Source organism: Scyliorhinus canicula, chromosome 7 (genome assembly GCF_902713615.1).
Source record: "Scyliorhinus canicula chromosome 7, sScyCan1.1, whole genome shotgun sequence".
Lineage (NCBI taxonomy): Eukaryota > Metazoa > Chordata > Chondrichthyes > Carcharhiniformes > Scyliorhinidae > Scyliorhinus > Scyliorhinus canicula.
In genome coordinates, this window is record NC_052152.1 from 136,344,805 (window position 1) to 136,370,320 (window position 25,516).

The following is a 25,516-nucleotide window of genomic DNA, read 5'->3' on the forward strand; positions in this document are numbered from 1 at the left end:
TTGGGAGGCGCTGGGAAGTGATGGCTGCCAGATCCAGGAAACATTCTGCACAAAGTTTATCGGCATCTCCCTCGAGTGCCTGCTGGTTGCGGTGGAGGCATGGTGTGATGTCCTATACCCACGGTCTGGGAAAAGGCCTGCAAGCAAGGTGACCAACCGAATATGGAAGGCGGTGTCAGCGGTGGTCGGTGCTAATGCCCTGCGGCCAAAGGATGAATGATCTCCGTTCTGCCAGGTTAAGTGACTCGTCTCATCATTATCATCTGCCCTGGCACGTGCCCTGCTTACAATCTCTCCATCTGTCTTCATGCAGGACAAGCTTGCACACAACAAGAGGGAGAGATCCCAATTGGATGGAGGGATGCCAGACTGAAGGTCCTCACGGACTTCCAACAACACACAAGAAGCTCAACACCATCCAGGACAAAGCAGCCCGCTTGATTGCTCCCCCTTCCACAAACATTCGTTTCCTTCACCACTGGCAAACAGTGGCAGCCATTTGTACCATCTACAAGATACACTGCAGGAACTCACCAAGGCTCCTTAGACAGCACCTTCCAAACCAACATCCACTACCATCTAGAAGGACAAGGACATCAGGTATATGGGAAAATCACTACATGGAGGTTCCATTCCAAGTCACTCACCATCCTGACTTGGACATATATCGCCGTTCCTTCACTGTCGCTGGGTGAAAACCTGGAACTCCGTCCTGAACAGCATTGTGGGTGTACCTACACCTCAGGGACAGCAGTGGTTCAAGCAGGCAGTTCATCACCACCTTCTCAAGGGCAAGAGGGATGGGCAATAAATGCTGGCCGAGCCATTGAAGCCCATAACTCCTAAATGACTAAAAAACAAACTTTGAGGAGAGAGCCATTCAGCAGGCTGGCAAAGACATGGACCATTGCTATGCTGATGGTGAGGCCAGCAGCGCTGAAGCAAGTCAGGGTCCAGCACTGCACCATCCATCAGACAACAATGCTGTGAGAGATGTCTCCTGTTTCTTTGGCCCCTGCCATGCACTAATGAACTCTCCCTTCTTTCATAGGCACATCCGGGAAGCAGAGTTGTGTGCCCTCATGAAGATTGTGTCCGTCACCTCCTGGCTTCACGTGTGTTGGAAGCTTGCAAAATCCCACAGTGCCATAGTCATTTTTGAGCGACATTGGGGTGGATGCCCTCCACGTCCCTGCCATGCCAAATCCTGCAGCAGGTGGCATATGGACCTGCGCAGTCTTTAGCGACACTGGAACCCGAACATCAGCAAATATGTCAAGCGTCATCATTAGACCCTGGGTCTAGCGAGGCACCTCCGAGCAACAGCGTCGATATGTGGAGCAGGCCCTGCCACCCTTCCTCTTGATGGTTCTGCTCCTGCCTTTGGTGAGCCAAGTGCCATCGTGGACACCTTCTTCTCTCTGGCTTATAAACAAAAAGAATAGAATCATAAAGATTTACAGCACAGCAAGAGGCCCTTCGCCCATCATGTCTGTTTGCCGGCCATCAAGCACCTATCTAGTGTAGCCACCTGGGATGGCCACATCCCGATTACAAAATGGACACTTGCAGAGAATGAAGGGAAAAATGGACAATGCTGAGAAAGCAAGCAGGTGCAAGGTTTGTCTGTTGATTGGAGCTGTAGCTCCCAGACAAGACCAATACTGCAAAGCCATTAGCATACTAATGAGCCATCTCCAGGGAAAAAGGGAAACATTTAGGTAAATGATACTAAAGCAGACACCCCGGCGCCAGAGGAGACTAGAACAAAGCAGGCTAATGGCCACCTAGGGCCCGCCCAGCAATCAGGGAAGCCACCCCTTTATTGGAGGAAATCGATACCAATGATCAGGATACGGTCCAACTAATTGGGACCAAGTTCAAGGACCCCCCAAAACCGCGCGAAGCCCTCTTTGGGTATAAGAAGAAGCCCCCAAGAGAGAATTGTTCTTCTTGGCCTTGGCTCTCAGCGACGAGAGACCTGCCTAGCAGCTGCACCAGAACAAGTAAGTCCAAAGTCAATGCACGCTATGAGATAGACGCTTCTAGCTACCATTCCGTACCAGCTCGACCCCAGCAGCCTCAGAATCGGACAACGGCCATTGTTCCTCTGACTGAGTGGGCGCCCAAAGCTAAGTATAGGCTTTAGTAGTCGTGATAGTTTAGTTGGTAGAGTTTGTGCATGAGTATAATTGACTGTGTGTGTAACTAAATGAGCATTGATTTCGAACTTACTAACTGGTACATCGAGACTTTGATCAGTATTGGGTTTTGAACCTTGTGGCGGTATCGAAAGATAGCTGGCGACTCTTGAGCAAACGCAATTAGAATTAAGGAAGGCGATCATATTAACCGCCATAAACAGAGCCAATTAAAGAGAGAACACCATGAGCAACACTAATCTAATCCCATTTTCCAGCACTTGATCCACAACCCTGTGTGCTATGGTGTTTCAAGTGTTCATCCAAATGCTTCATAAATGTTGTGAAGGTTCCCGCCTCTACCAGCTTTTCAGGCAGTGAGTTCCAGATTCCCACCACCCTCTGGGTGAAAAAGGGTTTTCCTCAAATCCTCTCTAAATCTCCTGCCTCTTCCCTTGAATCTATGCCCCCAGGTAATTGGCCCCACTACTCAGGGGAAATGTTTCTATCTACCCTATCTATGTCCCTCATAATTTTTGTACAACATGATCAGGTCCCCCCTCAGCCTTCTCTGCTCTAAGGAAAACAACCCCAACCTATCCAGCCTCTCTTCAATAGCTGAAACACTCCAGCCCAGGCAACATCCTGGTAAATCTCTGCTGCACCCTTTCTAGAGCAATCGCATCATTCCCATAATGTGGATCCAGAATTGCACTTAGTACTCTAGCTGTGGTGAAACGAACATTTTGTACAGCTCCATCATAACCTCCCTGCTCTTATATTCTATGCCTTGGCTAACGAAGGCAAGTTTTCCACATGCCTTCTTAACCCCTTATCTATCTGTTCTGATGCCTTCAGCAAGGTCACCGGGCTCCATGTTCCTGATGGTCTTCTCACTGTAGTATCAAAGAGAGAGACTTTGGGCACGAACTTCCAGCCATAGTGCACCAGAAAAGCAGCTCTCTATGGCAGAGCATGGCTGGTGAAAAGCTGGCGACCCCGCTCCTGGCATCCACACGACTCGCAACGTCTCGCGAGATTCGACGCAATCTTTAATTTAATTTAAAAATGGCGTCCCAATCTCTTGCTGCAACGGGGAGATCCAGCAAGTGGAGCTCCCCATTTTAAAAAATGGGGCTATGTTCGGCCTCGGCCGCGCGTTCCCCATTTAGACCGCTTATTCACTGCAAGTAGAGTTGAATAGCTATGTGTTTTTTGGCACTGCCAGCGCTGGGAAACACTGGCTAAATGCGCTTGCTAGAGACTTTGTTCCCTTTTGAGAAGATCCCGCCTTTAAAGGCTATCATTTGCTTGCTAAGGACCACTCCTTGCCCATTGACTCATGTCCTGTTCACAACATTTATGCTTGCTCCTTAGTTTGCATGCTGGTTGGGCAAATCTCACACTACCCCTGCCCCTCACCACCTGACTGAGTGGCTATAGCTTTGGTCACTCAACTGCATCCTGAGCTCACATCTCAGGTGCAGGTATTGTCCTAACCCTCACTCCAAGGCCATGCGCTCAGCTTGGCCCATGGGGGCACTTATTAATAGGTGCTTCAGATTGGAGATCCACCCTTGGGTAATGTGCCATGGCTCCCTTTCTAAGGGGACATTGTAGCAATGGTACAGGCACACAAGAGAAGTAATTGAATTTGTAAGTCTGTGCGCAAATGGTTAAACGCTGAACAGCAATCATTGGCACCATCACACGTGAGTGCTGCTTCTCTGGACACAATTGCATAACTCGTCAGACTCCAAGCATGTCAACTGAGTTCAAGCTAAATGTCTCAGCTGCAACTGAGTATTGATCAGTGAAGTGCTTTTCCATTAGCCTTGTCCTTGTCTTCATTCCCTTTTCATACACAGGCACCCCCCCCCCCCCCCCCCCCCCCAACTCCCCATTACTGTTGAGTATGTCTCCTCCCCACAACTCCATTGAAGCCTGTGTGTCAGGCTTCCTTTTCTTTCTCTCTGTGCAGCCCTTGAAATAAGCTCTGGCACCAGATGGCAGCCTCAAAGAAGCTGCTGTGTAGACTTGACTCTGACCCCCCCCCCCCCCCCCCCCACCCCCCCCGACACACACACGCCACCACCCCCTTGAAGATACGGAGCCCCTCCATGAGCGCTACACCAACTTGAGTTCACTCATCTCCGAGATCCCTTCGGAGTTCCACTCGCCAGGTTCACGTCTTTAAAAAAATATTCATACATTGTGCCATTCTGAAATCATGCCACCGTGGAAATTTAATTTGCCATGGGCATATGGTTCCATCTTTTTGGCCTGATAATGATATGCTAATGTATTAGAATGACATTCATGGCATTGGATGGTGGGGAATGCGGCCTGCAACTGACAGGGGGAGTTGACAATCATGTCCTTCATTTATGTCGCTGGCGAATGTGATGATATGCCTATGGGCTGTCACATAGTTGGATGATGTGAGACCTCGAACCAGCAGGTGGCGTTACAGACACACAGACACACCAAGGTCATGTGACCTGAGACCTGTATCTTAAGGGAGGCTCATCTGGCCATCCACAGAGAACATGAGATAGAGGATAATAAGATGTACATATAACAGGTCGGCAGAAGGTGTAAGTTCCAGAAGAGTATTGTTGCTCTTTTTAATGGAGTGCTATCCCACCAGCATCGCCAATAATGTTGCCAATCGGCACCAGAATCACCAATAATGTTGCCAATTAATAATGATGCTCTTTAGAGTCGCCAGGTATCAAATGATACCACCACAAGGCTTAACTTGATATTGATCAAAGGACCACACAACCAGTTAGTCAGTTCAAGTTCAAAGGTAGTTTATTTACACACAAGGATTACTTCGAGATGCAACTTCGACACCTAACAACTATAATAACCTATACTTAACTTCAGGGCAACCGGCTCTATGCAGATGGACAAGGCCTTTGTCCGGATCTTGCATGGTTGGGTGGAAGAAGTGGCTCTGTTTCTGCTGGGCTCATCCGTCTGGTAGCGATTGTTGGTCTTGAACTTGTCTGTCTGGTCATGATGCTGCACTGGGGTTGGCATAGGCTGGATCCAAGAGAGACCGATCACATGGCTGTGTCTCTTCTTATCCCTTTGGGATTTTACGCTCTTTGGGGTGGTCTTTAACTTGGACCCAATAATTCAACAGGCTTCGATCACTGCCTTCGATTTTGGCAATAAAGGGTGCCTTGATGGCTGGGCGTGTCCTGAGCAGTCATTGACCTTGGCTGTTTGGGCTCCTTGACTAAAGGGAGTGGAGCCGATTAGTCTGTATCTGTATCGGTTACCTGAGTACAGTTCTTTTGTTCTGGGGAAATGGTCATTAGAATGCAAACGAGCGGGGGTTTCGATCACGTCTGGCTATCTGTGTTGCAAATACACACACAAGCTCTGAGTCTGTCTGAGTCCTGGGTTGGCCATAATTCCCAAGGTCCTTTGCAGGTGCCCATCTGAGATGGCTACAGTATCACGACTCCATGAAAACATGCTCTGTGTCAGATTGTCATCTTACCTAATGAGACACAATAAAAGGATCTTGGTTTGGACGGATCAAAGTGTTTGATGAGTTTTGTGAGGGCCACGAAGAATCCAGCACGAGTTTGTCGAGTCAAAAGAAATAACATTATTTATAATTACATATATACAGCAGCAGTAGTACTTCACCACTGCTTCACTCCTCTGGCTGGTACCACACTGGCAGGGCCGGCTCAAGGTACCGGCAACTCGGGCAGTCGCCCGGGGCGCCATGTGCTAGGGGGCGCCATCAACGAGTGCGTGACCGGCGTCAGAGACCTGCTGACAGAGAGACCGGCCCGCCGATCGGTGAGTCCCGATCATATACCAGGTCACTCCGGCCCCCCCCGACCCGGCCCGACCCCCCCCGCCCCCGACCCCCCCGCCCCCGACCCCCCCGCCCCCGACCCCCCCCGACCCGACCCCCCCCGACCCGACCCCCCCCGACCCCCCCGACCCGACCCGCCCCCTCGACCCCCCCGCCAACCCGACCTCCCCCCCGACCCCCCCGCCGACCCCCCCCCCGACCTGACCCCCCCACCCGACCCCCCCGACCCACCCCCCCCCCGCCCCCGACCCCCCCCCACCCCCGACCCCCCCTCCCCCGACCCCCCCCGACCCCCCCCCGACCCCCCCCGACCCGACCCCCCGACCCCCCCCGACCTCCCCCCCCCCACCCCCCCCACCCGACCCCCCCCGACCTCCCCCCCCCCGACCCCCGACCCGACCCCCCCGACCCGACCCCCCCCGACCCGACCACCCCCGACCCGACCCCCCGACCCGACCCCCCCCACCCGACCACCCCCCGACCCGACCCGACCCGACCCCCCCGACCCGACTCGACCCCCCCGACCCGACCGACCCCCCCCGACCCGACCCGACCCCCCCCCACCTGACCCACCCCCTCCCCGACCCGACCCGACCCCCCCCCCGACCCAACCCGACCCCCCCCCCGAAGGGCGCCGAAGTTCAGCTTGCCCGGGGCGCCAGCAACCCTAGGGCCGGCGCTGCACACTGGCCAGCTCTATTTATGCAGGTGAAAATGCTAATGATTTCTCCACCCTCCTCATTGGGTAAACTCATAATTGGGATATCCAATAATCCCCAGTCAATAGTAATCCGGCAGGTTATAACAATGAGTTCATCATAAAGTACAAGGGACCAAACGCAACAAGTACCAGGTGTGCTGAAGATTTGAGGTTGGCAACCGGTCTGGTGAACTGCAGCCCGAGGCGACCCAACACGTAAAAATGCTGAAGCTCGAGATGGACGGACTGAGGGCCCCCAGCAGCTTCAGGTGTCCGGTAACGTAGGTGAGAACTGGCGGCTGTTCAAACAGCAGTTCGAACTTTATGTTTCAGCCGTGGTCCTATAGGCGCAGCCTGATGAAAGGCGAATCGCGTTGCTGCTAACATTGGCAGGTCCACAAGTGCTCAAGCTATAAACTCATTTGTCTTTGACAGTGAGGGGGATCGGAAGGGCAGCAGGGTAGCATGGTGGTTAGCATAAATGCTTCACAGCTCCAGGGTCCCAGGTTCGATTCCCGGCTGGGTCACTGTCTGTGTGGAGTCTGCACATCCCCCCTGGTGCGTGGGTTTCCTCCGGGTGCTCCGGTTTCCTCCCACAGTCCAAAGATGTGCGGGTTAGGTGGATTGGCCATGCTAAATTGCCCGTAGTGTCCTAATAAAATAAGGTTAAGGGGGGGGGGTTGTTGGGTTACGGGTATAGGGTGGATATGTGGGTTTGAGTAGGGTGATCATGGCTTGGCACAACATTGAGGGCCGAAGGGCCTGTTCTGTGCTGTACTGTTCTATGTTCTAACTTTGATGAAGTAATGAAATGCTTCAACAAGCATTGTTCCCCCAAGAAGGCTGAAACATTTGAGCGGGATATGTTTTGTATGTGTAGCAGAGACCTGCCGAATTATTTGATAGTTTTGTCGCAGATCTGAGGCTGAAGGTCCAGTCATGTAACTTCAATCACTTAAAATCTTCATTATTCCATGACCAAATTGCCTACAGTGTGCTGATGAGAACTTCAGTCGATACTATTGCGGGAGGAAGATTTAGTACTGGTACAAAAGCATTTGCACAGGTGAGCGAGATTGATAGGCTGCACTCTGCTCAAATAAATTTGGCACCAACATGAATTAAGAAGCCAGTGCAATTAGTGCTGTGACGCACATCATAAAAAACGTCGGTCCCAGCGCGGGCAGGCCACTTTTAGGAGGCTGAAAGGAAGCCCTGCCGCCATGTTGCTGTCAAAAATGTGGCATTACCGACATCCCTCCAAGGCAATGCCCGGCCTATGGAAAAGCCTGTTCCAGGTGTGGCCGTGTGGGGCACTTTGCAAAGCAATGCATTGCGCGTTCCACCATAGATCATGCACGAGCGGTGCATGTAGTGGATGAGATAAAGACAGAAGAACAATTTTTAATTGATCTCATCATACCGAGAAACCATGCGGTGAACAGAAACAAAGAATGAAGCATAATCAGAACAAAACATGCTCAATGATACTTTCTTTCGGTGTGACTTTGACCCTAAAACGTCAGTGAACGTAGTAAATTGGCATGTTTTACAGAAGCTAAATGTGAAGCGAGACTTTGCGAATCGGTCAGGAATCATGAAACACTTCGACACAAGGACGCTAGAGATATTTGATATTTGTGAATCAGTTCTTTCAGTGGCAGCCATAAAACACACTATACTTTTTCATATTGTAGATTTGGATATAAAACCGTGTGAATCCTTGAATCTAGTCGAGCAGTTAAATCTCCTAGAAGACAGCTGGTCACCTGAACACAGTGAATCACTGCAAGGCATTACGATATGCACGGTGTATGAGAATTTAGAAGATATCCTAGTGGAAGATGACAAATAGGTATAGGGCAGAACTGCAGGGGAGCATTCCGCAATTCTGGATAACGCTTGAAGAATGTGCATCGAATCAATGGGCATGCACGGGTATTATGAACCAATATGAGAGCGTGATGTGAGTGTTAAATGGACAGAGATTGAAAGTCATGGAGCTTTACTCTGGAGTTTACATTCGGGCCTAAGTAGTATTTTATGAATTAGGTGATCACTAAAGTGTATCAGCTGCTGAAATCATACATGAAGCTCGTCCTTCTCTCAATCCCACCTCTTATGGGCAAGACATCCTGGGCCCGATCCTTGGCATGGGCAACCTGGCCACCTTGGCACTGCAAAGCCGGGCACCTCCAGCCTGGCAGTGCCACCTGGGCATCTTGGCAGTGCTAGGGTGGAACCGGCCAAGGTGCCCGGTGGCAGCAAGAGTGCCAGGGTGCACCCTGCCCAGAGCCCACCCACCTGGGGCCTCTGATGGTCTGAGAGACCCTTCTCAGGTGCCGTTCGCCTGGTCCCGTTTGTGTGAAACCAATGCTAAACGGTGTCATGGGAGCTCTCTCAGTCACGGCATTCCTGGGGCTCGGGTGAATCGGATGCAGACATATTGTAATGAGCCGAATGGCTCACTTATAAATCTGGATCTCATGAGGCCTTCCGAGCTTTGCAACGAAGGCGTTCGATCGTGCTCTAATTATTGCTGCAAGGGACTGAATTACATGGATTTGCGTTCGTATTGGGGGAGCTATTCGGTATGAGTCAGAAATGCAAGTGGGCCAGCACTCTGCCCGCCCGAATTCAGAGTAATTCTCAGCCAGCGTGAGACTAACCACTGGGGCGGAGTAAGCACCAAAGAACATGGCAGCTGGAGCTGTTTTTAAGCATTCCACTTACCACACACTCACTGCAACTCTGAAGATGACTCAGAGAAGACCTGGCTCCCAAGGCTGGGAGCCCAAGGTGGACCCACAGCTTCATGCCAGTGAGGGAGTGGTGACAACCCTCTCCCCAGGGCGGGCCACAGACTCAAGTGTTTCTGCCTGAACACCGCCTGGGATGTGGTGGTAGAGGCAGTCAGCGCTGCCAGTCTCACCAGGAGGAGACAGCTGGTGATCCAGAGGAGTGCGGGTACACTGGTGTGGCCTCTGCTCTGAGAGGGGCAGAGAACTAGGGAGCATTCCAAAGGCCATGGTTCAGGTGTCATCTGGTTGGGATGAGCTCTGCTGATCACCTACCTCCTCTGCAGTGGGGCGGGGTGCTTCTGAGGAGTGCCAACAACTGGTGGGCTCTTGATTTATCTTGGCCATGCCCATCCCCTTAATGAACAGCTGAGGTATGGAAGATGTACAGAGGGGCAGCCTGGGTGGGCTCCCAGATGACCAGAGGCCTTCTGAGTATTCAAAGGACACAGGCAGCTCTCAGCTGTGTGAGCAGCCAGGAGCCTGTAAGTTGCATCAAAGCTGTGTGTTTAAAAGACTGCAAGAAGAACGTTCTGCGTCAGGCCACCCCAGTCCCGAGGAGCACACTCCGTGTCCACGGACTTGGCACCAAATCACTCCCCGCTACTGCCGCCGGCCGGGGCAGCCAGCCCCCAGCAAGCTGTTTTCAACAGATTTTCAGTGTTTATTCAGCCTCCCACTTCCCACTCTGCAGTGATGGCACCCAGTCCACATTTGTAAATACTTATGGTAAATCTCACTTGCGCGACTTCCACCTTAGAGGAGCGGAGCATCGAGGAGGGGCGGAGCATGAAGTGTCCAAGCCACTAGTCACATTTAAATGCATGCAAATTGTTTAGGCATGCCCTCGCCAACACGAGGGTCAAACCTCTTTCTCGCTGCCAGGGAGGCATCGGATGGAGCATGCCGCCTGAGACGGCGCTGGGTGCAAACCTTGATTTTTGCCGGACCCCCGATTCTTCGCCCGATTGTGATTCGGGTTTCTGGCGGAGAATCCAGCCCGAGGTTTGTGGCTACATGTTGCTCTCTATTTTTTTAATAGATATTTATCTTAGATGGGAAAGTGGCATTGAGCCTTTTCATTACAAAGCACAACACTGCTAATCCCTTTACTTTGCTTCAGTAAATATAATAACTCAACACAATAAGGAATGCACAAATATGAAGATCTCCTTTTCCTTTATCAATGACAATTTGTATTCATATAGTCTTTAATAAAGCCAAAATGCCCAAAAGATAGCCACATATACTGGCTGCTATAGCCCCCATGAGACCTTTGGGGACGGCCCGAATTGATCTCTCCGAAGGGCTCGTGGAGTACAAGCTCCCCCGCCTGAGGGATAAAAGCTGGCGCAGGCAGGAGCCTGTATGTCAGAATGGTCCGGCTGGGACTTGACTATTGCTACCTTTCAACACGGAGGAATAAGGAATATGATTTGCACTATTTGCTCTTCATTCAATGCGTTTGATACAGATGTGGAAGACAGGTCCTCCTAGTGCCCCCCCTTACCTGCTCTGAAACCCCCACCCTTCAAACCTCCGCTCAACCCTCCTTTCATGGGAATGGTCCCCTCAGCCCTTGACCCTTGGTAGGGCCAACCTGGCACCCAGGTACCCTCACACTGCCAAGGTGGCAGAGCCAAGGTGCCAGCAGGCAGTGTCAAGGTGTTTATGTTCCAGGGGGAAAGTAATAGGGCCAACCTGCACTGTCCCTGACCACCCAGGGGCTTCTGATGGCCCAGGAGACCACCCTTGCCCCCCCCCCCCTCCTCCTCCCCGGGTGTCATTCCATGGGTCCACGTCTGTGTGGACCAGTACTGAATGGTGCCCAGCTGAAACCTCGCTGGGGAAACTGGTACATCCTGGGAGGCTAGAAGATCGTAGGTTTAAGCCCTACATAGGCACACGCTGTTTGGTCCCTTTGGGCAGAACTCTGATTCCAATGTCTCGCGGGACTTGGGTTGCAGAAAATGATAAAGATACGAAGGCGTGGGGCCATAAATTGTGCGCTCTTGAATAAGAAGACTACGTTGTGCAGTGGCGCTGAGGTCTTCATGTGTCACTGAATCATCGCTGAGTGTGAGGAAAGTTCCCCACAGCTGAAAGGGCTCAGCCCAGCAGTTTTAAAGCTAGATTTCCAGCTCCATCATGGTGGGACCCCGCTGCAGGACATTCAGCGGCCTAGCCAAAGCTCATTGAAATCCCCACCCAATGATTGTACAGGCGATGGGGGAGTGAGCAACTGGACCTGGTGTAAAGTTGACACCTATGGCAGAAGAAGGAAGAAAAATTGGCTGGAAAATTAGGGAAACAATTAACTTGAAGGGAGATAGTCTTCTGTTTTGTTTTCCTGATTGGTAATTTCTCCTCAGAACTGGAAGTTTGGGCCGTGTTTCTGCTTTGGGAGCAGTGATCTCGATCTCCCTCCTAGACACTTCTTTTGATGATTTTTTTTGATTATTAAAGACACTCATTCCAGATATTGGAAACCATGGAAGACCAAACATTTTTAAAAGTTCTTGACAGGTGAAGATACAGACTCTAAGAGAGCTGTGGTAGTTTGAAGGTGCACTACTTTGCAGTCCCTTGTTAACTCCACAGGAACCTGAAGAGTAACTGTTAACTCAATCCCAGTCATTGAGACCCGGTGCAGTGATGTTTCATTGTGGGGAGATATTGAAATCACTTTTCATAGACAAACTGTTTAAACGCTGCGGTCACGAACTGATTAAACATCTAGCTAGAGGAGTGCATATTGATTGTATTAGTTTGTTACTATGCCAACTAGTATGCACGCACCCCAGTAACTGGGTCATGCTTGCACCTGAACCAATAGTATTAGGTGTTTTGACAATGTTTTAAAATTAAGTCTTGTGGTCAATAAAGCTTTAATTTTCAACTGGTCAGTTACCATGGAGAGGATGTTTAAACTGAACAGTGCACTATAAGTGACAGGCATGACTTAATTCAGCGATATCATTTTAATGATGGCCGCATATTTCAAATGACCTTGAGTTTTTATCAGTGCTCATAGGGAGCAGAATCTGTTGCTCTGTAATTTGAGTGATGGGGAGGAACGTGTGGGTGGGGGAAGAGGGGTGGGGTGCAGGGCAGGGCGGCATGTTCACTGAATAGTGAGTTGGTTGATCTTTAAAGCCTGTAATTTGCTTCTGATTTCTTTTCCCCTGGTGCCGTCCACAGATTGTCACATTTATTGAACTCAGTTCCTCAATTGGTTCTAGGGTGGATTCGAATTCTCGGTGTTGCCAAAAATCGCCACACAATACTCATGTATTGGGCTGGTTTAGCTCACTGAGGCTAAATCGCTGGCTTTTAAAGCAGACCAAGCAGGCCAGCAGCACGGTTCGATTCCCGTACCAGCCTCCCCGGACAGGCGCCGGAATGTGGCGACTAGGGGCTTTTCACAGTACTTCATTGAAGCCTACTCGTGACAATAAGCGATTTTCATTTCATGTTGGGATTACCTTTCACCCAGTACATCTCCATAAAAGGCAGGGTAACAAAATTGAGGCTCAAGCTGTCAGCTTGGATCATAAAATGGTGGATGGACAGACAACAGTGATTCCGGTAAATGGCTATTTGTCAAACTGGAGATGGTGCTCCCCAAGGGTCAGTGCGAGAACTGTTGCTTTTTTGCTGTATAAATGACTTGGGTTTTTGCATATGCAGTATAGATATTCAATGGGTGAGATATGTTAATGTACAAAGTAGATAATGCACCATTGACATCAGTCAGTCATGTGTTAGATTCCAACAGAGAGAAGTTGGAATTGTGCCTAAGATCAGCATGCCTACTATTGGACCTATTTAGGTGTGGCACGAATAAACAGGAGAAGGTGGCACAGTGGAATAGTAATCTAGAGGCCCAGGATAATGCTCTGAGTATGCGGTTCGAATCCCACCAGGGCAGATGGTGAAATTTGAATTCAATAAAATCTGGGATTAACCATGAAACCATTGTCGATTGTTGTAAAAAACCCAGTTGATTCATTAATGTCCTTTAGGGAATGAAGTCTGCCGTCCTTACCTTGTCCTGACCTATATGTGACTCCAGACCCCACAGCAATGTGGTTGACTCTTAAATGCTCTCTAAACAAGCGCATTTAGGGATGGGCAATAAATGCAGGCCTCGCCATGACACCCACATCCCATGAATGAATAAAAACAAAATACCAAGGTATGTCTACAGTCTAAGAACCAAGTCCCATGCCTACAGTCTGAGGCAGGAGGACCTATCGCAGGACAGAATACAGAGTATGGTTTCTGAGTTCCTGCACTCATGGCACGGTGGCACACTGGTTAACACTACTGCTCCACAGCACTGGGGACCCAGTTTCAATTCTGTACTGTGTGGGTTTTGCACGTTCTCCTCGTGTCTACGTGGGATTCCTCTGGGTGCAATTTTAGGTGGACTGGCCATGTTAAATTGCCTCTTTGTGTCCGTTAAAGTTAGGTGGGGTTAAGAGGATAGGGGCAGGGGCGTAGGCCTAGATAGGGTGCTCTTTCGGAGGGTTGGTGCAGACTTGATGAACTGATAATTCAAGGATTTGCATTGCCTGTCGGTGCAGCCATTGCAATGCTTCTTCAGGGCATTGACAGCTGGATTTCAGAGATTCCAGAAAATCAATCCACCGCAGTCAGCCAGAATCCAAAATAAACAATTCTTAAATCCTTACACAAATGCCACAATAATTGAATTGACAGCTAAACATAATTTGAACCAAATCTCTTTTACTTGAGTATACTAAATCCATCATATCAATGATCTTCATTTACTAACAGACCAGAGCTTATAAAAGTAGAAAAAGATTGATATGCAGTCGTCATTCAAAATCGGGTTTGACACGACTGACAGAAAATTTGCTTCAATAGACTGCAATCTCAGACATTCCGCAAACCTTTATGGTATGACTCAGAACTCGTGAATTCAGAAATTTGTAAAAAATTGGCTGAATTTGACCATGAACTTTGGGGTTGATAATGAAGAAAATAATGACTCATTAAAATCCATTTTTAGACACTTCCGTGTCCTCGTCCAAAGGGGAATAGTGAGCTGCATTGATAAAACTGATAGAAGAGACAATTGGTGTCTTTGAAAGAAAACAGAAACATTAAATAGTAACATTTGTATTTCATTAAATCGCTTAATTCCGATTAACTGAATTTTAAACAAGAACAGAGGTTGCTGGAAAACCTCAGCATGTCTGGCAGCAACACCTGTAAGAGAGGGAGAGCAGAGTCCTTTGGCTCTTCATCAGAACTGAGGAGAGGAGAAATGTTTCGATATCAAGGGCAACAAGTGTAGCAACATTACAAACAAAGACAGATGGCCCGTTGTGGAGGGGCAGTGAGTTATTTGAGTAGAGGCAATACTGGAACGGATATTTAAAAAAAAGGAGGGGAATTAAAATGAAGGAGAAGGTCACAATCTAAAGTTGTCGAACTCAGCATTGAGGTCCTAGGGCTGCAACATGCCGAACCGGAAGATGAGATGCTGCACCTCCAGCTTGCATCAGGCTTCACTGGAGCACTGAAGCATGCTAGGATTGACAAATGGACTTGAGAGCAAGGTGCTGAGTTAAAATGGTATGGCGGACTGAGCGAAGGTGTTCTATAAAGTGGTCACCCAGTCCGTGTTTAGTCTCCCCAGTGTAGAGGAGACCCTATTAGGAGCAGTGGATATTATAAACTAAATTGAGGGAAATGCAAGTGAAATGCTTCTTAACTTTGAAGGAGTGTTTGGAGCCTTGATGCTGTGGAGGGAAGAGGTGAAGGAGCAGGTGTTGCACCTTCTGCGATTGTAAAGGAAGGTGTCGTGGGAAGGGGATGGGGAGGTTGGGAATGATGGAGGTGTGGACCAGGGTGCCATGGAGAGAACGGTCCATCGGAATGCTGATGGAGCGGGTGAGGAGAAGATGTGTTTCATGGCAGCATCCTGCAGAAATGGCGATGGATGATCCTTTGAATGTGGAGGCTATTGGGTGGCAAGTGAGGACAAAGGGGACCCTGTCATGGTCTGGGAGGGAGAGGAAGGGGTAAGGGCAAAGGTGTGGGAAATGGGCCAAACCTGGTTGAGTGCCTTTCAACTACATGTGGGGAGAAACCTCGGTTGAGGAAATAAACAGAGATGTCAGAAGCACCATTTTGAAAGTGGTTTTCAATTATGTCGTGGAGCATACCATTGATACACTGGGCTCTAAGGGCTTGCCAATTATGAGGGTTGAAGACCTGCCCATCAAGCCTTTGCATCTCGCTCAGGATAAGAAGGCAGGGACGAGATAATGGTTCCATACTAGCTGTCTATGAATGTCTGATCAGATTCTGGTTGCCTTGAAATGCTCTCGGTCAGCTTTGCTTCATACTTTGCCACCTTCCATAGCTCTGCCACAGTCAATGACAGCATTCACATGGACAAGCGCTGAAATAAAAGACAAACAAAACAACATTCTGGCAACGATTTGTTCCAATAACACATTCAAGGCTCAAAACGATTCAACGTTGTGCTCTCCCCGAGTGCCTTGGCCTGTCCTCATGTCCCCCTGCCAATTGATTGGTCCAAGGCTGCTGACTTTCACTGTAGTGACTGCAGATGGTCTTGCAGAATGTGTATTAGGGGTATTACGGTACCCAGGTTGATGCTGTAAGATCATTGGTGTGGGAGGTACCCGAGACAGCAAGTTCATTGGTGAATCCTGCCTGCTGGTTACGCCCAGTAAGGCAGAGTATAAGCGCCTGTGTCTCCCTTGCAGCTGCATTCTGTACCTGCGCTGCTGGGGAAACATCTAGTCCAGGGGTGGGCAAACTTTTCCGTGCAAGGGCCACATTCAGAAATTCACAATTTTAAAGGGGCGCATAGTATATTAAGTAAAATAATTAATATTTAAAATAGCCAAAATAAAAGGTTTTTAAAGAAAAGAAAGCAATTAATTTTTATTAATTAATATTTTAAAGTAGAAACGTCACATGAAACACATGTTGTGCCGAGCAATGATCACCCTACTCAAGTCAACGTATCCACCCTATACCAGTAACCCAACAGCCCCCATTAACCTTATAAAAAATAAAATTTAAACAAAAATTTAAAAAAAATATATATATTTTTTAAAAATGACTTGATCATGGTGGGCCGCATAAAGACCTTGGCGGGCTGTAGTTTTCCCACCCCTGAATCTAGTCCAATAAAGCCTTCAATTGTCGTCCAATCTCGCTTCTGGAGTCATTGATCGAGCATCACAGGTCACCCTCAAACAGCTCGGGGCCTTGGGGTTCTGGCTTTGGACTGTGCCATCTTGGAAGGATAGTTGCAGCCTTGGGATGGCTGGCTGACGGCACTGGCGGATTGGCAATGGAGGAGAGGAATGTTGTCGGTCCTGAGAGAGGAGTGCAGGATCATGCCCCATGGAGTCCCTGCTGCTCTCCTGGGGTTGACATCTCTGTTTCGCTGTGCTCGTGCTTCATTAACCCGGATTGACAAGCTTGACTGGGCTCCTGTCTGTGATGGCTAGCAGGGAGTGAGTGAGTGTCAAGTGAAATGGGGAATAATTATAAAATATTATAATTGTTCTGTGTCAATGTTCCTCTCTCAGCATGAGCCCTACACAGTTATCAGGCTGAGGGCAAGCAGCTCCTGTGTTTCCCAGAGCATTCTCCTCTCAGCACTGAAAGCTAAATGTTAACACTCCACCTTCACTGTTAAATTCTGCTCAGCTTTACATTTTGAATTGGAGGAATTAGATTTAGATTTATTGTCACGTGCACCGAGGTACAGTGAAAAATACTCTCCTGCGTACAGTCCAGTCAGATCGTACCATATACCTAAACATAGAACATACAATAAATACATAATATTAACACATAGAAATAGACATCGGATGAAGCATACGGAGTGTAGTGCTGCACAGTACAGAAGATGTTTGCCGATGACACGATAGTTGGGTGGAGTTGTAGATGGTGTCGAGGGCTTTTGCAGGTTACAACAGGACATTGACAGACTGTAGAGCTGGGCTGAAAAGTGGCAGATGGAGTTCAACTTAGATAAATGTGAAGTGATTTATTTTGGAAGGTCGAATTTGAATGCTGAATACAGGGATAAAGGCAGGATTCTTGGAAGTGTGGAGGAACAGAGGGATCTTGGGGTCCATGTACGTAGATCCCTCAAAGTTGCCACCCAGGTTGATAGGATTGTTAAGAAGGCGTATGGTGTGTTGGCTTTCATGAACAGGGGGATTGAGTTTAAGAGCCACGAGGTTTTCCTGCAGCTTTATAAAACCCTGGTTAGACCACACTTGGAATATTGTGTCCAGTTCCGGTCACCTCATTTTAGGAAAGATATGGATGCTTTGGAGAGGGTGCAGAGATGATTTGACAGGATGCTGCCTGGACAGGAGCGCATGCCTTATGAAGAAAGGTTAAGGGAGCTCGGGCTTTTCTCACTGGAGCGAAGAAGGAAGAGAGGTGACATGTTAGAGATGTACAAGGTGATGAGAGGCATGGATAGAATAGATAGCCAGAGACTTTTCCCCAGGGCGGAAATGGCTGCCACGAGGGGACATAATTTTAAGGTGATTGGAGGAAGGTATAGGGGAGATGTCAGAGGTAGGTTCTTTACAAAGAGAGTGGTGGGTGCGTGGAGTGCACTGCCAGCGGAAGTGGTAGAGTCAGTCATTAGGGACATTTAAGCGACTCTTGGACAGGCACATGGACAGCAGTAAATTGAAGGGGTTCAAGGTTAGTTGATCTTAGATTAGGATAAGTGGTCGCACAACAATTGTACTGTGCTTTACTGTTCTATGATCTATGTTCTATCATTCGGGTTCCTCGTGTGGGTCTTTCCGTTTTGAGGTGTTTAGTCTCAGTTTGGGTGGCAGGCAGGGTCTTCCTGGGTCATGTTTGGGCCGGGTCCCATGTTCAGCTCCAGCATTTATGGTCTGGTCGGGCTCGTCCTGAAATCGGACTTTCGTGTTGTCCTGGTCGGGCCTCCACGTCGATTCTCCTCTTCTCCATCTGTCAGTAGGTTGGGGTGCTGGGCAGAATGCCAGTGGAATAGGTAGAGGGAGAGTAAAGATTCCTAACAGGCTGGAGAGTAATCACGTAATTGGTCTCTATCACTGTCCCTCAAAAGTGTATCATTAAATTAAAAATGTACTTTATTCTTAACATTTAGAAAGGTGCATTATAATGTAATTGAAGTGTGATAGCACATAAAGTGCATTGCAGATTACTTTGATTTAATGCAGCACATGGTACTCTGAGGAGATTTATTACATTTCAATGAAGATTGCAACTAATAGAGTCATTTCATTTGAAACATCACTGATACATACAGCCGAAAGCCTGCTATTGCGTTCCAACCCCCTTGGTGTATTATTGAAGGAGGGCTCTAGATTGTGTTGTGGTGATATGTCTATGGGCTATATCATCGTTGGATGGTGTGCGACCTGCAACCAGCAGGGGAGGTACAGGCACACCATGCGGTCTCTAGACCAAAGTCATGTGACCTGTGACTCGGATATAAAGGGAAACACATCCGGCCAACTTTAGAAGAACAGCAGTTCGAACTTTATGTTTCGGCCGTGGGCCTACACCAGCCTGATGAAAGGTGAATTGCGTTGCTGCTAACAGTGTCAGGTCCACAAGCACTGTAGAACACGTTTGTGTTTGATAATAAGGAGGATCACAAGAAATTTGATGAAGTGATGAAGCACTTTGATAAGCATTGTAAGAAAAATGAAATGTTTGAGCGCCATATGTTCCGTCTGCGTACCAGTGACCTGGTGAATCATTTGACAATTTTTTCACGGACTTGAGGCTGAAGGCCCAGTCAGCAATTTTCATTAATCCATGAACAAATTGTCATTGGTTTACTTGATAATCAGCTTTGGATGATATTATTGAGGGGGGAACATTTGGTGCTGAAAAAGGCAGTGAAGATTTGCCAGGCGAGCGCAACGGCTGCACAATGAATAGGCGCATTCTACTCATAAAATGTTGCTGCCAACATGGAAGAAGAAGCCAGCGCCATTAGTCCTCTGCTGCACATCATGAAGAAAGTGGTTGATGTACCGTCAATTACCATTGACCATGAAACAGGAATGGTGAAATAATCGAGGCTTTATTGCACAAGGCGTTGTGCCTCCTGTAGCTGGAACCAGAATGGGAGCAGCGCAAGAGAGCACACACTTTTATACACAGCCTGCTGGGAGGAGCCAGCAGGCAGGGATTTACCATGGTACCTGTAATACATGGGCAGTACCATAATACATGCAATGTGTTACTAGTGATGTTTATCACATTCACCCCCTGTTTAAAAAAAAGAATCCTGCGGGGGTGAAGAAAATATTACAGATTGAGTCTGTCGGGGGCTCTGACCCTCCGCTGCGATCGCCTCAGTCCTGGTGGTGATGTGGGCGCTGACGTGGACTCCGCGAGCGTGTTGTCATCCATTTTGTCATCCCTTAGTGGATCCAGTGAGGGGATGGATCCTGCTGAGGTCGGGGCTGTGGTGAGGTTCGCTGGTGGGAGGGTGGGTGGCGCAGGGGTGAATGAAGCAACTGGGGGGGGTATCAGGTCGGGGGTGTGGGAGGGGACCCAGCGGGTGCCAGATCCCAGAGGGAGACTGTGTCCTGTCGCCCATCGGGGTGTGCCACATAGGCATACTGCGGGTTTGCATGGAGGAGGTGGACTTTCTCAACCAAGGGATCCGATTTATGGGTCCGCACATGCTTCCACAAGAGGACAGGTCCAGGAACTGTCAGCCATGTTGGGAGCGAGACCCCGGAGGCGGACTTCCTGGGGAAGGCAAACACATGTTCATGAGGGGTCTCATTAGTCGCGGTGCACAGGAGCGACCGGATGCAGTGGAGCGCATCGGGGAGGACCTCCTGCCAGCGGGAGCCAGGAGATTTCTAGACTGAAGGGCCAGCAGGACGGCCTTCCAGACCATCCCGTTCTCTCTCTCCACCAGCCCGTTCCCCGGGGTTGGAGCTGGTCGTCCTGCTCGAGGCAATGCCCTTGCTGAGCAGGAACTGATGCAGCATCTTCACTCATGAAGGAGGATCGCTGATCGCTGTGGATGTAGGTGGGGATACCGAACCGAGAGAAGATGCTGTGCAGGGCTTTGATGACCGTGGCAGAAGTCATGTCGGGGCATGGGATGGCGAAAGGAAACCGGGAGTGCTCATCAATTACATTGAGGAAGTACACATTGCGGTCAATGGAGGGGAGGGGCCCTTTAAAGTCCATGCTGAGGTGCTCAAAGGGGCGTGAGGCCTTCACCAGGTGCACTCTATCGGGCCGGTAGAAGTGCGGCTTGCACTCTGCGCAGACTTGGCAATCCCTGGTTACGGTTCTGACCTCCTCAATGGAGTAGGGCATGTTGCGGGACTTGACAAAATGGAAGAACCGGGTGACCCCCGGGTGGCAGAGGTCATAGTGGAGAGCCCGGAGTCGGTCCACTTGTGTGCTGGCACATGTACTGCGGGATAGGCATCGGGAGCTCATTGAGCTTCCCCGGGCGATACAAGATCTCATAATTATAACTGGAGAGCTCGATTCTTCACCTCAAGATCTTGCCATTTTTGATCTTGCCCCGCTGTGTATTGTTAAACATAAAGGCAACCGACCGTTGGTCAGTGAGAAGAGTGCACCATGGCACTCGCTCCCGATCTGCGGGTTGGCCACGACACCCCGCTCACACCGCAATTGGGCCAAAACCCACCCCCCCTCCCCTCGCACTGCAGATTGGCACCCGCCCCACCCCAAATCGGCCCCGACTGCAACCCTCTGCACCACACAGCAGCCCCGCGCTCTGGAATGCCTGGGTGTCCCACCCATCCCCAAGTACAGTGGTGACCTAACCACCCCCTTTGCTCCCTCCAGGGGCTCCTCCTCATAGGGAGACCCCACCAGACTGATTAAGAAGTTTGATTGGATAGCTGAACTGGTTTTGCATTCAGACTAGACCTGATGCCAGAAACTGAGTACTATGATGGAACATGCTACAGTCAAGGATGTTCTGAGAGCAAATAAAAAACTGAAGAAATTAAATTCAGAGAAATGCACCCTCCAGTTTCCAGTCTTGAGTGATCCAGAAGATATAATGTTCGTCTTATTTAGTGACGCTTCGATGGCGGGTTGAACATATTCTTGGCAAGAAAAATAAATGTCTTCCATTGGCTGGGAAGGAATAAATTACAAAGGGTCAGCACCTTAGCTGCTGAAACACTGGTGTTAGTGGAAGCAATAGATGGGGGAGTGTATTTATCTAATATTCTGAAGGCGATCCTATACAAGGGCAATCTGAGAAGGATTGCCCATAGAATCCAGAACCGTTCTCTTTGGGACATTGTTGGTTTGACAAAGGGTGTCCCTGAAAAAGGTCGCGAATTGACCTTGCCAGCAAGAAGGATATGTTGGAATAAAAAGAGATTTCCAAAATAAAGACCACAATTGGCACTGCTCAGCTGGCCGGACAGTTGGTTCATCATACAGAACAAGGCCAACAGCTTGGGTTCAATTCCCGTACCGGCTGAGGTTAACACCTTCTCAACCTTGTCACTCGCCTGAGGTGTGGTGATCCTCAGGTTAGATCTCCACCAGTCAGCTTTCCCCTCAAAGAGGAAAGCAGCCTATTGTCCTCTGCGACTAATGTGACTTTCACAAAGAGAAGTGCTTGCTCCAAGACATTTTAGATGTACTGGAAGAGGGATGCCTTGTGTTAAAATGATAATGTGGAAAAAGCAATATTTTCTTCTGCTTTGTAAATATTTATGCATATTAAAGATGAAAATTTGTTTCAAAAAAGGGCAATGTCGATCTGTTAATGGTTGATTGCACTATAATGTGAAACATAGAAGAAAAAAATATATATAATTTTGATCCTTTTCAATTAAGTTTTTTTAATAGATTGTTCTTGCGCTTTCAAAAGGTTTAGTTTAAAGAAAATATGGAAAATCTGTCAATGCCTTGTCAAATTACATTGTTAAGGTTTGTCAGTTATGCTGTTAAGGTTCGGAGAAACAGTTGGTGGTTATTAATTGCCTTTGAGCACATAAATAGGGGATCATGGGAAACTGGATGTGTGCGAGGAGACTTGTGAGACTGAACAAGTCAATAAACTCTCTCAATAAAGAAAAGCTCTGTGCCTTGGTTTCTGCTTCAGCAACTGACTTGGATATTACTAACAATACGGAGGCAGATCCAATTGAAGGAGTCAAAACAGTATTATACTGTTATGTGAAATAGAAGAATATTCAGGGCTATGAGGATATGGCTCATGGCGAATTGCACAGAGTGGGTGCAGACCCAATGGGCCAAATGACCTCCATCTCCGCTATAACATTTCTGTCATTCCATAAATCGTAATGTGTATTGTTACAACCACAGTAGATGTCACTCTCTGAGCAAGCCAGATCCCAAAGGGAAACCTGTCTTACTGATCAAAGGCTGTTTTTGTAGTTTGAAAATGAGGAGGAAGAGCTACTGATCCAAAAAGCATAGAACTCCAATAACACCTTTAGGACTAAAATAAATAATATATTAGAACATAGAACATAGAACAGTACAGCACAGAACAGGCCCTTCGGCCCTCAATGTTGCGCCGAGCCATGATCACCCTACTCAAACCCACGTATCCACCCTATACCCGTAACCCAACAACCCCCCCCTCTTAACCTTACTTTTATTAGGACACTATGGGCAATTTAGCATGGCCAATCCACCTAACCCGCACATCTTTGGACTGTGGGAGGAAACCGGAGCACCCGGAGGAAACCCACGCACACAGGGGGAGGACGTGCAGACTCCACACAGACAGTGACCCAGCCGGGAATCGAACCTGGGACCCTGGAGCTGTGAAGCATTTATGCTAACCACCATGCTACCCTGCTGCCCCTGTTAATATTGATTAACAATAAAAAAAATCTTAAGCACATAAGATAACATTTACACAGTTAAAATGGTTACAGAACACCCCCTCCCTCCCCGAAAAAAAAAACCACTTGGTCAGAACACACAAGTAAACAACAACTCACTTTATAGATTTTCACCATAAAAATCAAGTAATATTACTTTATTAATGTGACTTTAACAAAGATATGCCCCAATAGGGCGGCACATGAGCACAGTGGTTAGCACTGTTGGTTCACATTGCCAGAATCCCAGATTCGATTCCCGCTTGGATCACTGTCTGTATGAAGTCTGCACGATCTCCCCGTGTCTGCGTGGGTTTCCTCCGGGTGCTCCGGTTTCCTCCCACTGGTTCCAAAAGATGTGCTTGTCAGGTGAATTGGACATTCTGAATTCTCCCTCAGTGTACCTGAACAGGCGCCGGAGTGTGGCAACGAGGGGATTTTCACATTAACTTCATTGCAGTGTTAATGTAAGCCTACTTGTGACACTAATACAGATTATTATTACATGGACTTCCGATTGCGGTGATGCGGAGCTAAGCCGCACGTTCAGAGGCTCCCGCTATTTTTGGACTTCTGGTCTTCTTCCAAGGAGCAGGGTCCTTCCAAGGGCCCTTGGGGCTGGAGGGGCCCATCGAGTGTTGGTGAGAAAGCCCAAGCCGAACGAGCGCCAAGGGCGGTGCTGGTCCGGTTTCACCGCTTCGTCGACCGAGAATGTGTGCTGAGGTGGGCTAAGAAGGAGAGGAGCAGCAGGTGAGTGAATGCAGAGGTCCGAATTTACCAGGACTGGAGTGCGGAGGTGGCAAAGAAAAGGGCTGGTTATAACTGGTCGAAGGCGGTGCTGCACAAGAGAGGGGTGAAGTTTGGCCTGTTACAGTTGGCGCGCCTTTGGGTCACTTATAAAGATCGCCAGGGGCTGGTTTAGCTCACCGGGCTAAATCGCTGGCTTTTAAAGCAGACCAAGCAGGCCAGCAGCACGGTTCGATTCCCGTACCAGCCTCCCCGTACAGGCGCCGGAATGTGGCGACTAGGGGCTTTTCACAGTAACTTCATTGAAGCCTACTCGTGACAATAAGCGATTTTCATTTCATTTCATTTTTTATTACTTTGACTCCCCGGAAGAGGCCTAGGCCTTTGTCCAGGCAGAGAAGCTGGACTCGGACTGAGGATTGAGGGGGGGTTGGGGACTGATGTATAGTGTTCGGAGGCTCTGTTCTCTCTTGCTCTTTTCTGTTGGTTTTTGTTTTTTCTTTCTGGTGGAAAAGCTTGGGGGATGTTTTGTAGGCCCGTTTGTGGCGCGTGCCTTCTTTTTCCACGTTTTGGGTCGAGGGGCGGGGTTTGAGCTGGAGGCGCGGGCTTTTTCCCGCGCTGGAGTCGGAATGGGAGGGGACTGTGCCCGTCGGGGGGAAAGGTGGTTGGGTTACACTGGGAGGCGTCGTTGGGGTGGCGGGAGCAGCCGGAGTCAGCAGGAGCAGCTGATTTACGGAAGTACAATGAGAGGGACAACGCAGCTAGGGGGGGGCCCTAGCTGGGGGGAGGGGTGAGGAGGGGGGGTGTTGGGGGGGGGAGTAGGGGTGGCACCGGGTTGCTGCTGGAAGGGCCGAAGGGGAACTGATGGTGCTAAGAGGGGTCTGGATGAGGATCTGCCCACTGTGAGGCCGTGTGGGGACTGCGGGCACATGGTTGGCAGAGGAAGAGTTATGGCTGACCGGCGGAGAGGGAGGGGGAATAGCCCCCCGATTCGGCTGGTCACATGGAATGTAAGGGGGCTGAATGGGCCGGTCAAGTGGGCCCGGGTGGTTGCGCATTTGAAGCGGCTGGAGGAGGATGTGGCTATGCTCCAGGAGATGAACCTTAGGGTGGCGGATCAGGTAAGGTTGAGAAAGGGGTGGGTTGGGCAAGTGTTGCATTCAGGGTTGGATGCGAGGAACTGGGGGGGTGGAGATTTTGGTGGGGAAGAGTATGTCGTTTGTGGCGTCGAGTGTGGTGGCGGATAGCTGTGGCAGATATGTGATAGTGAGCGGTCGGTTCCAGGGGGAGCGGGTGGTGCTGGTTAATGTGTACGCCCCAAATTGGGACGATGCAGGCTTTATGCGGCGTAT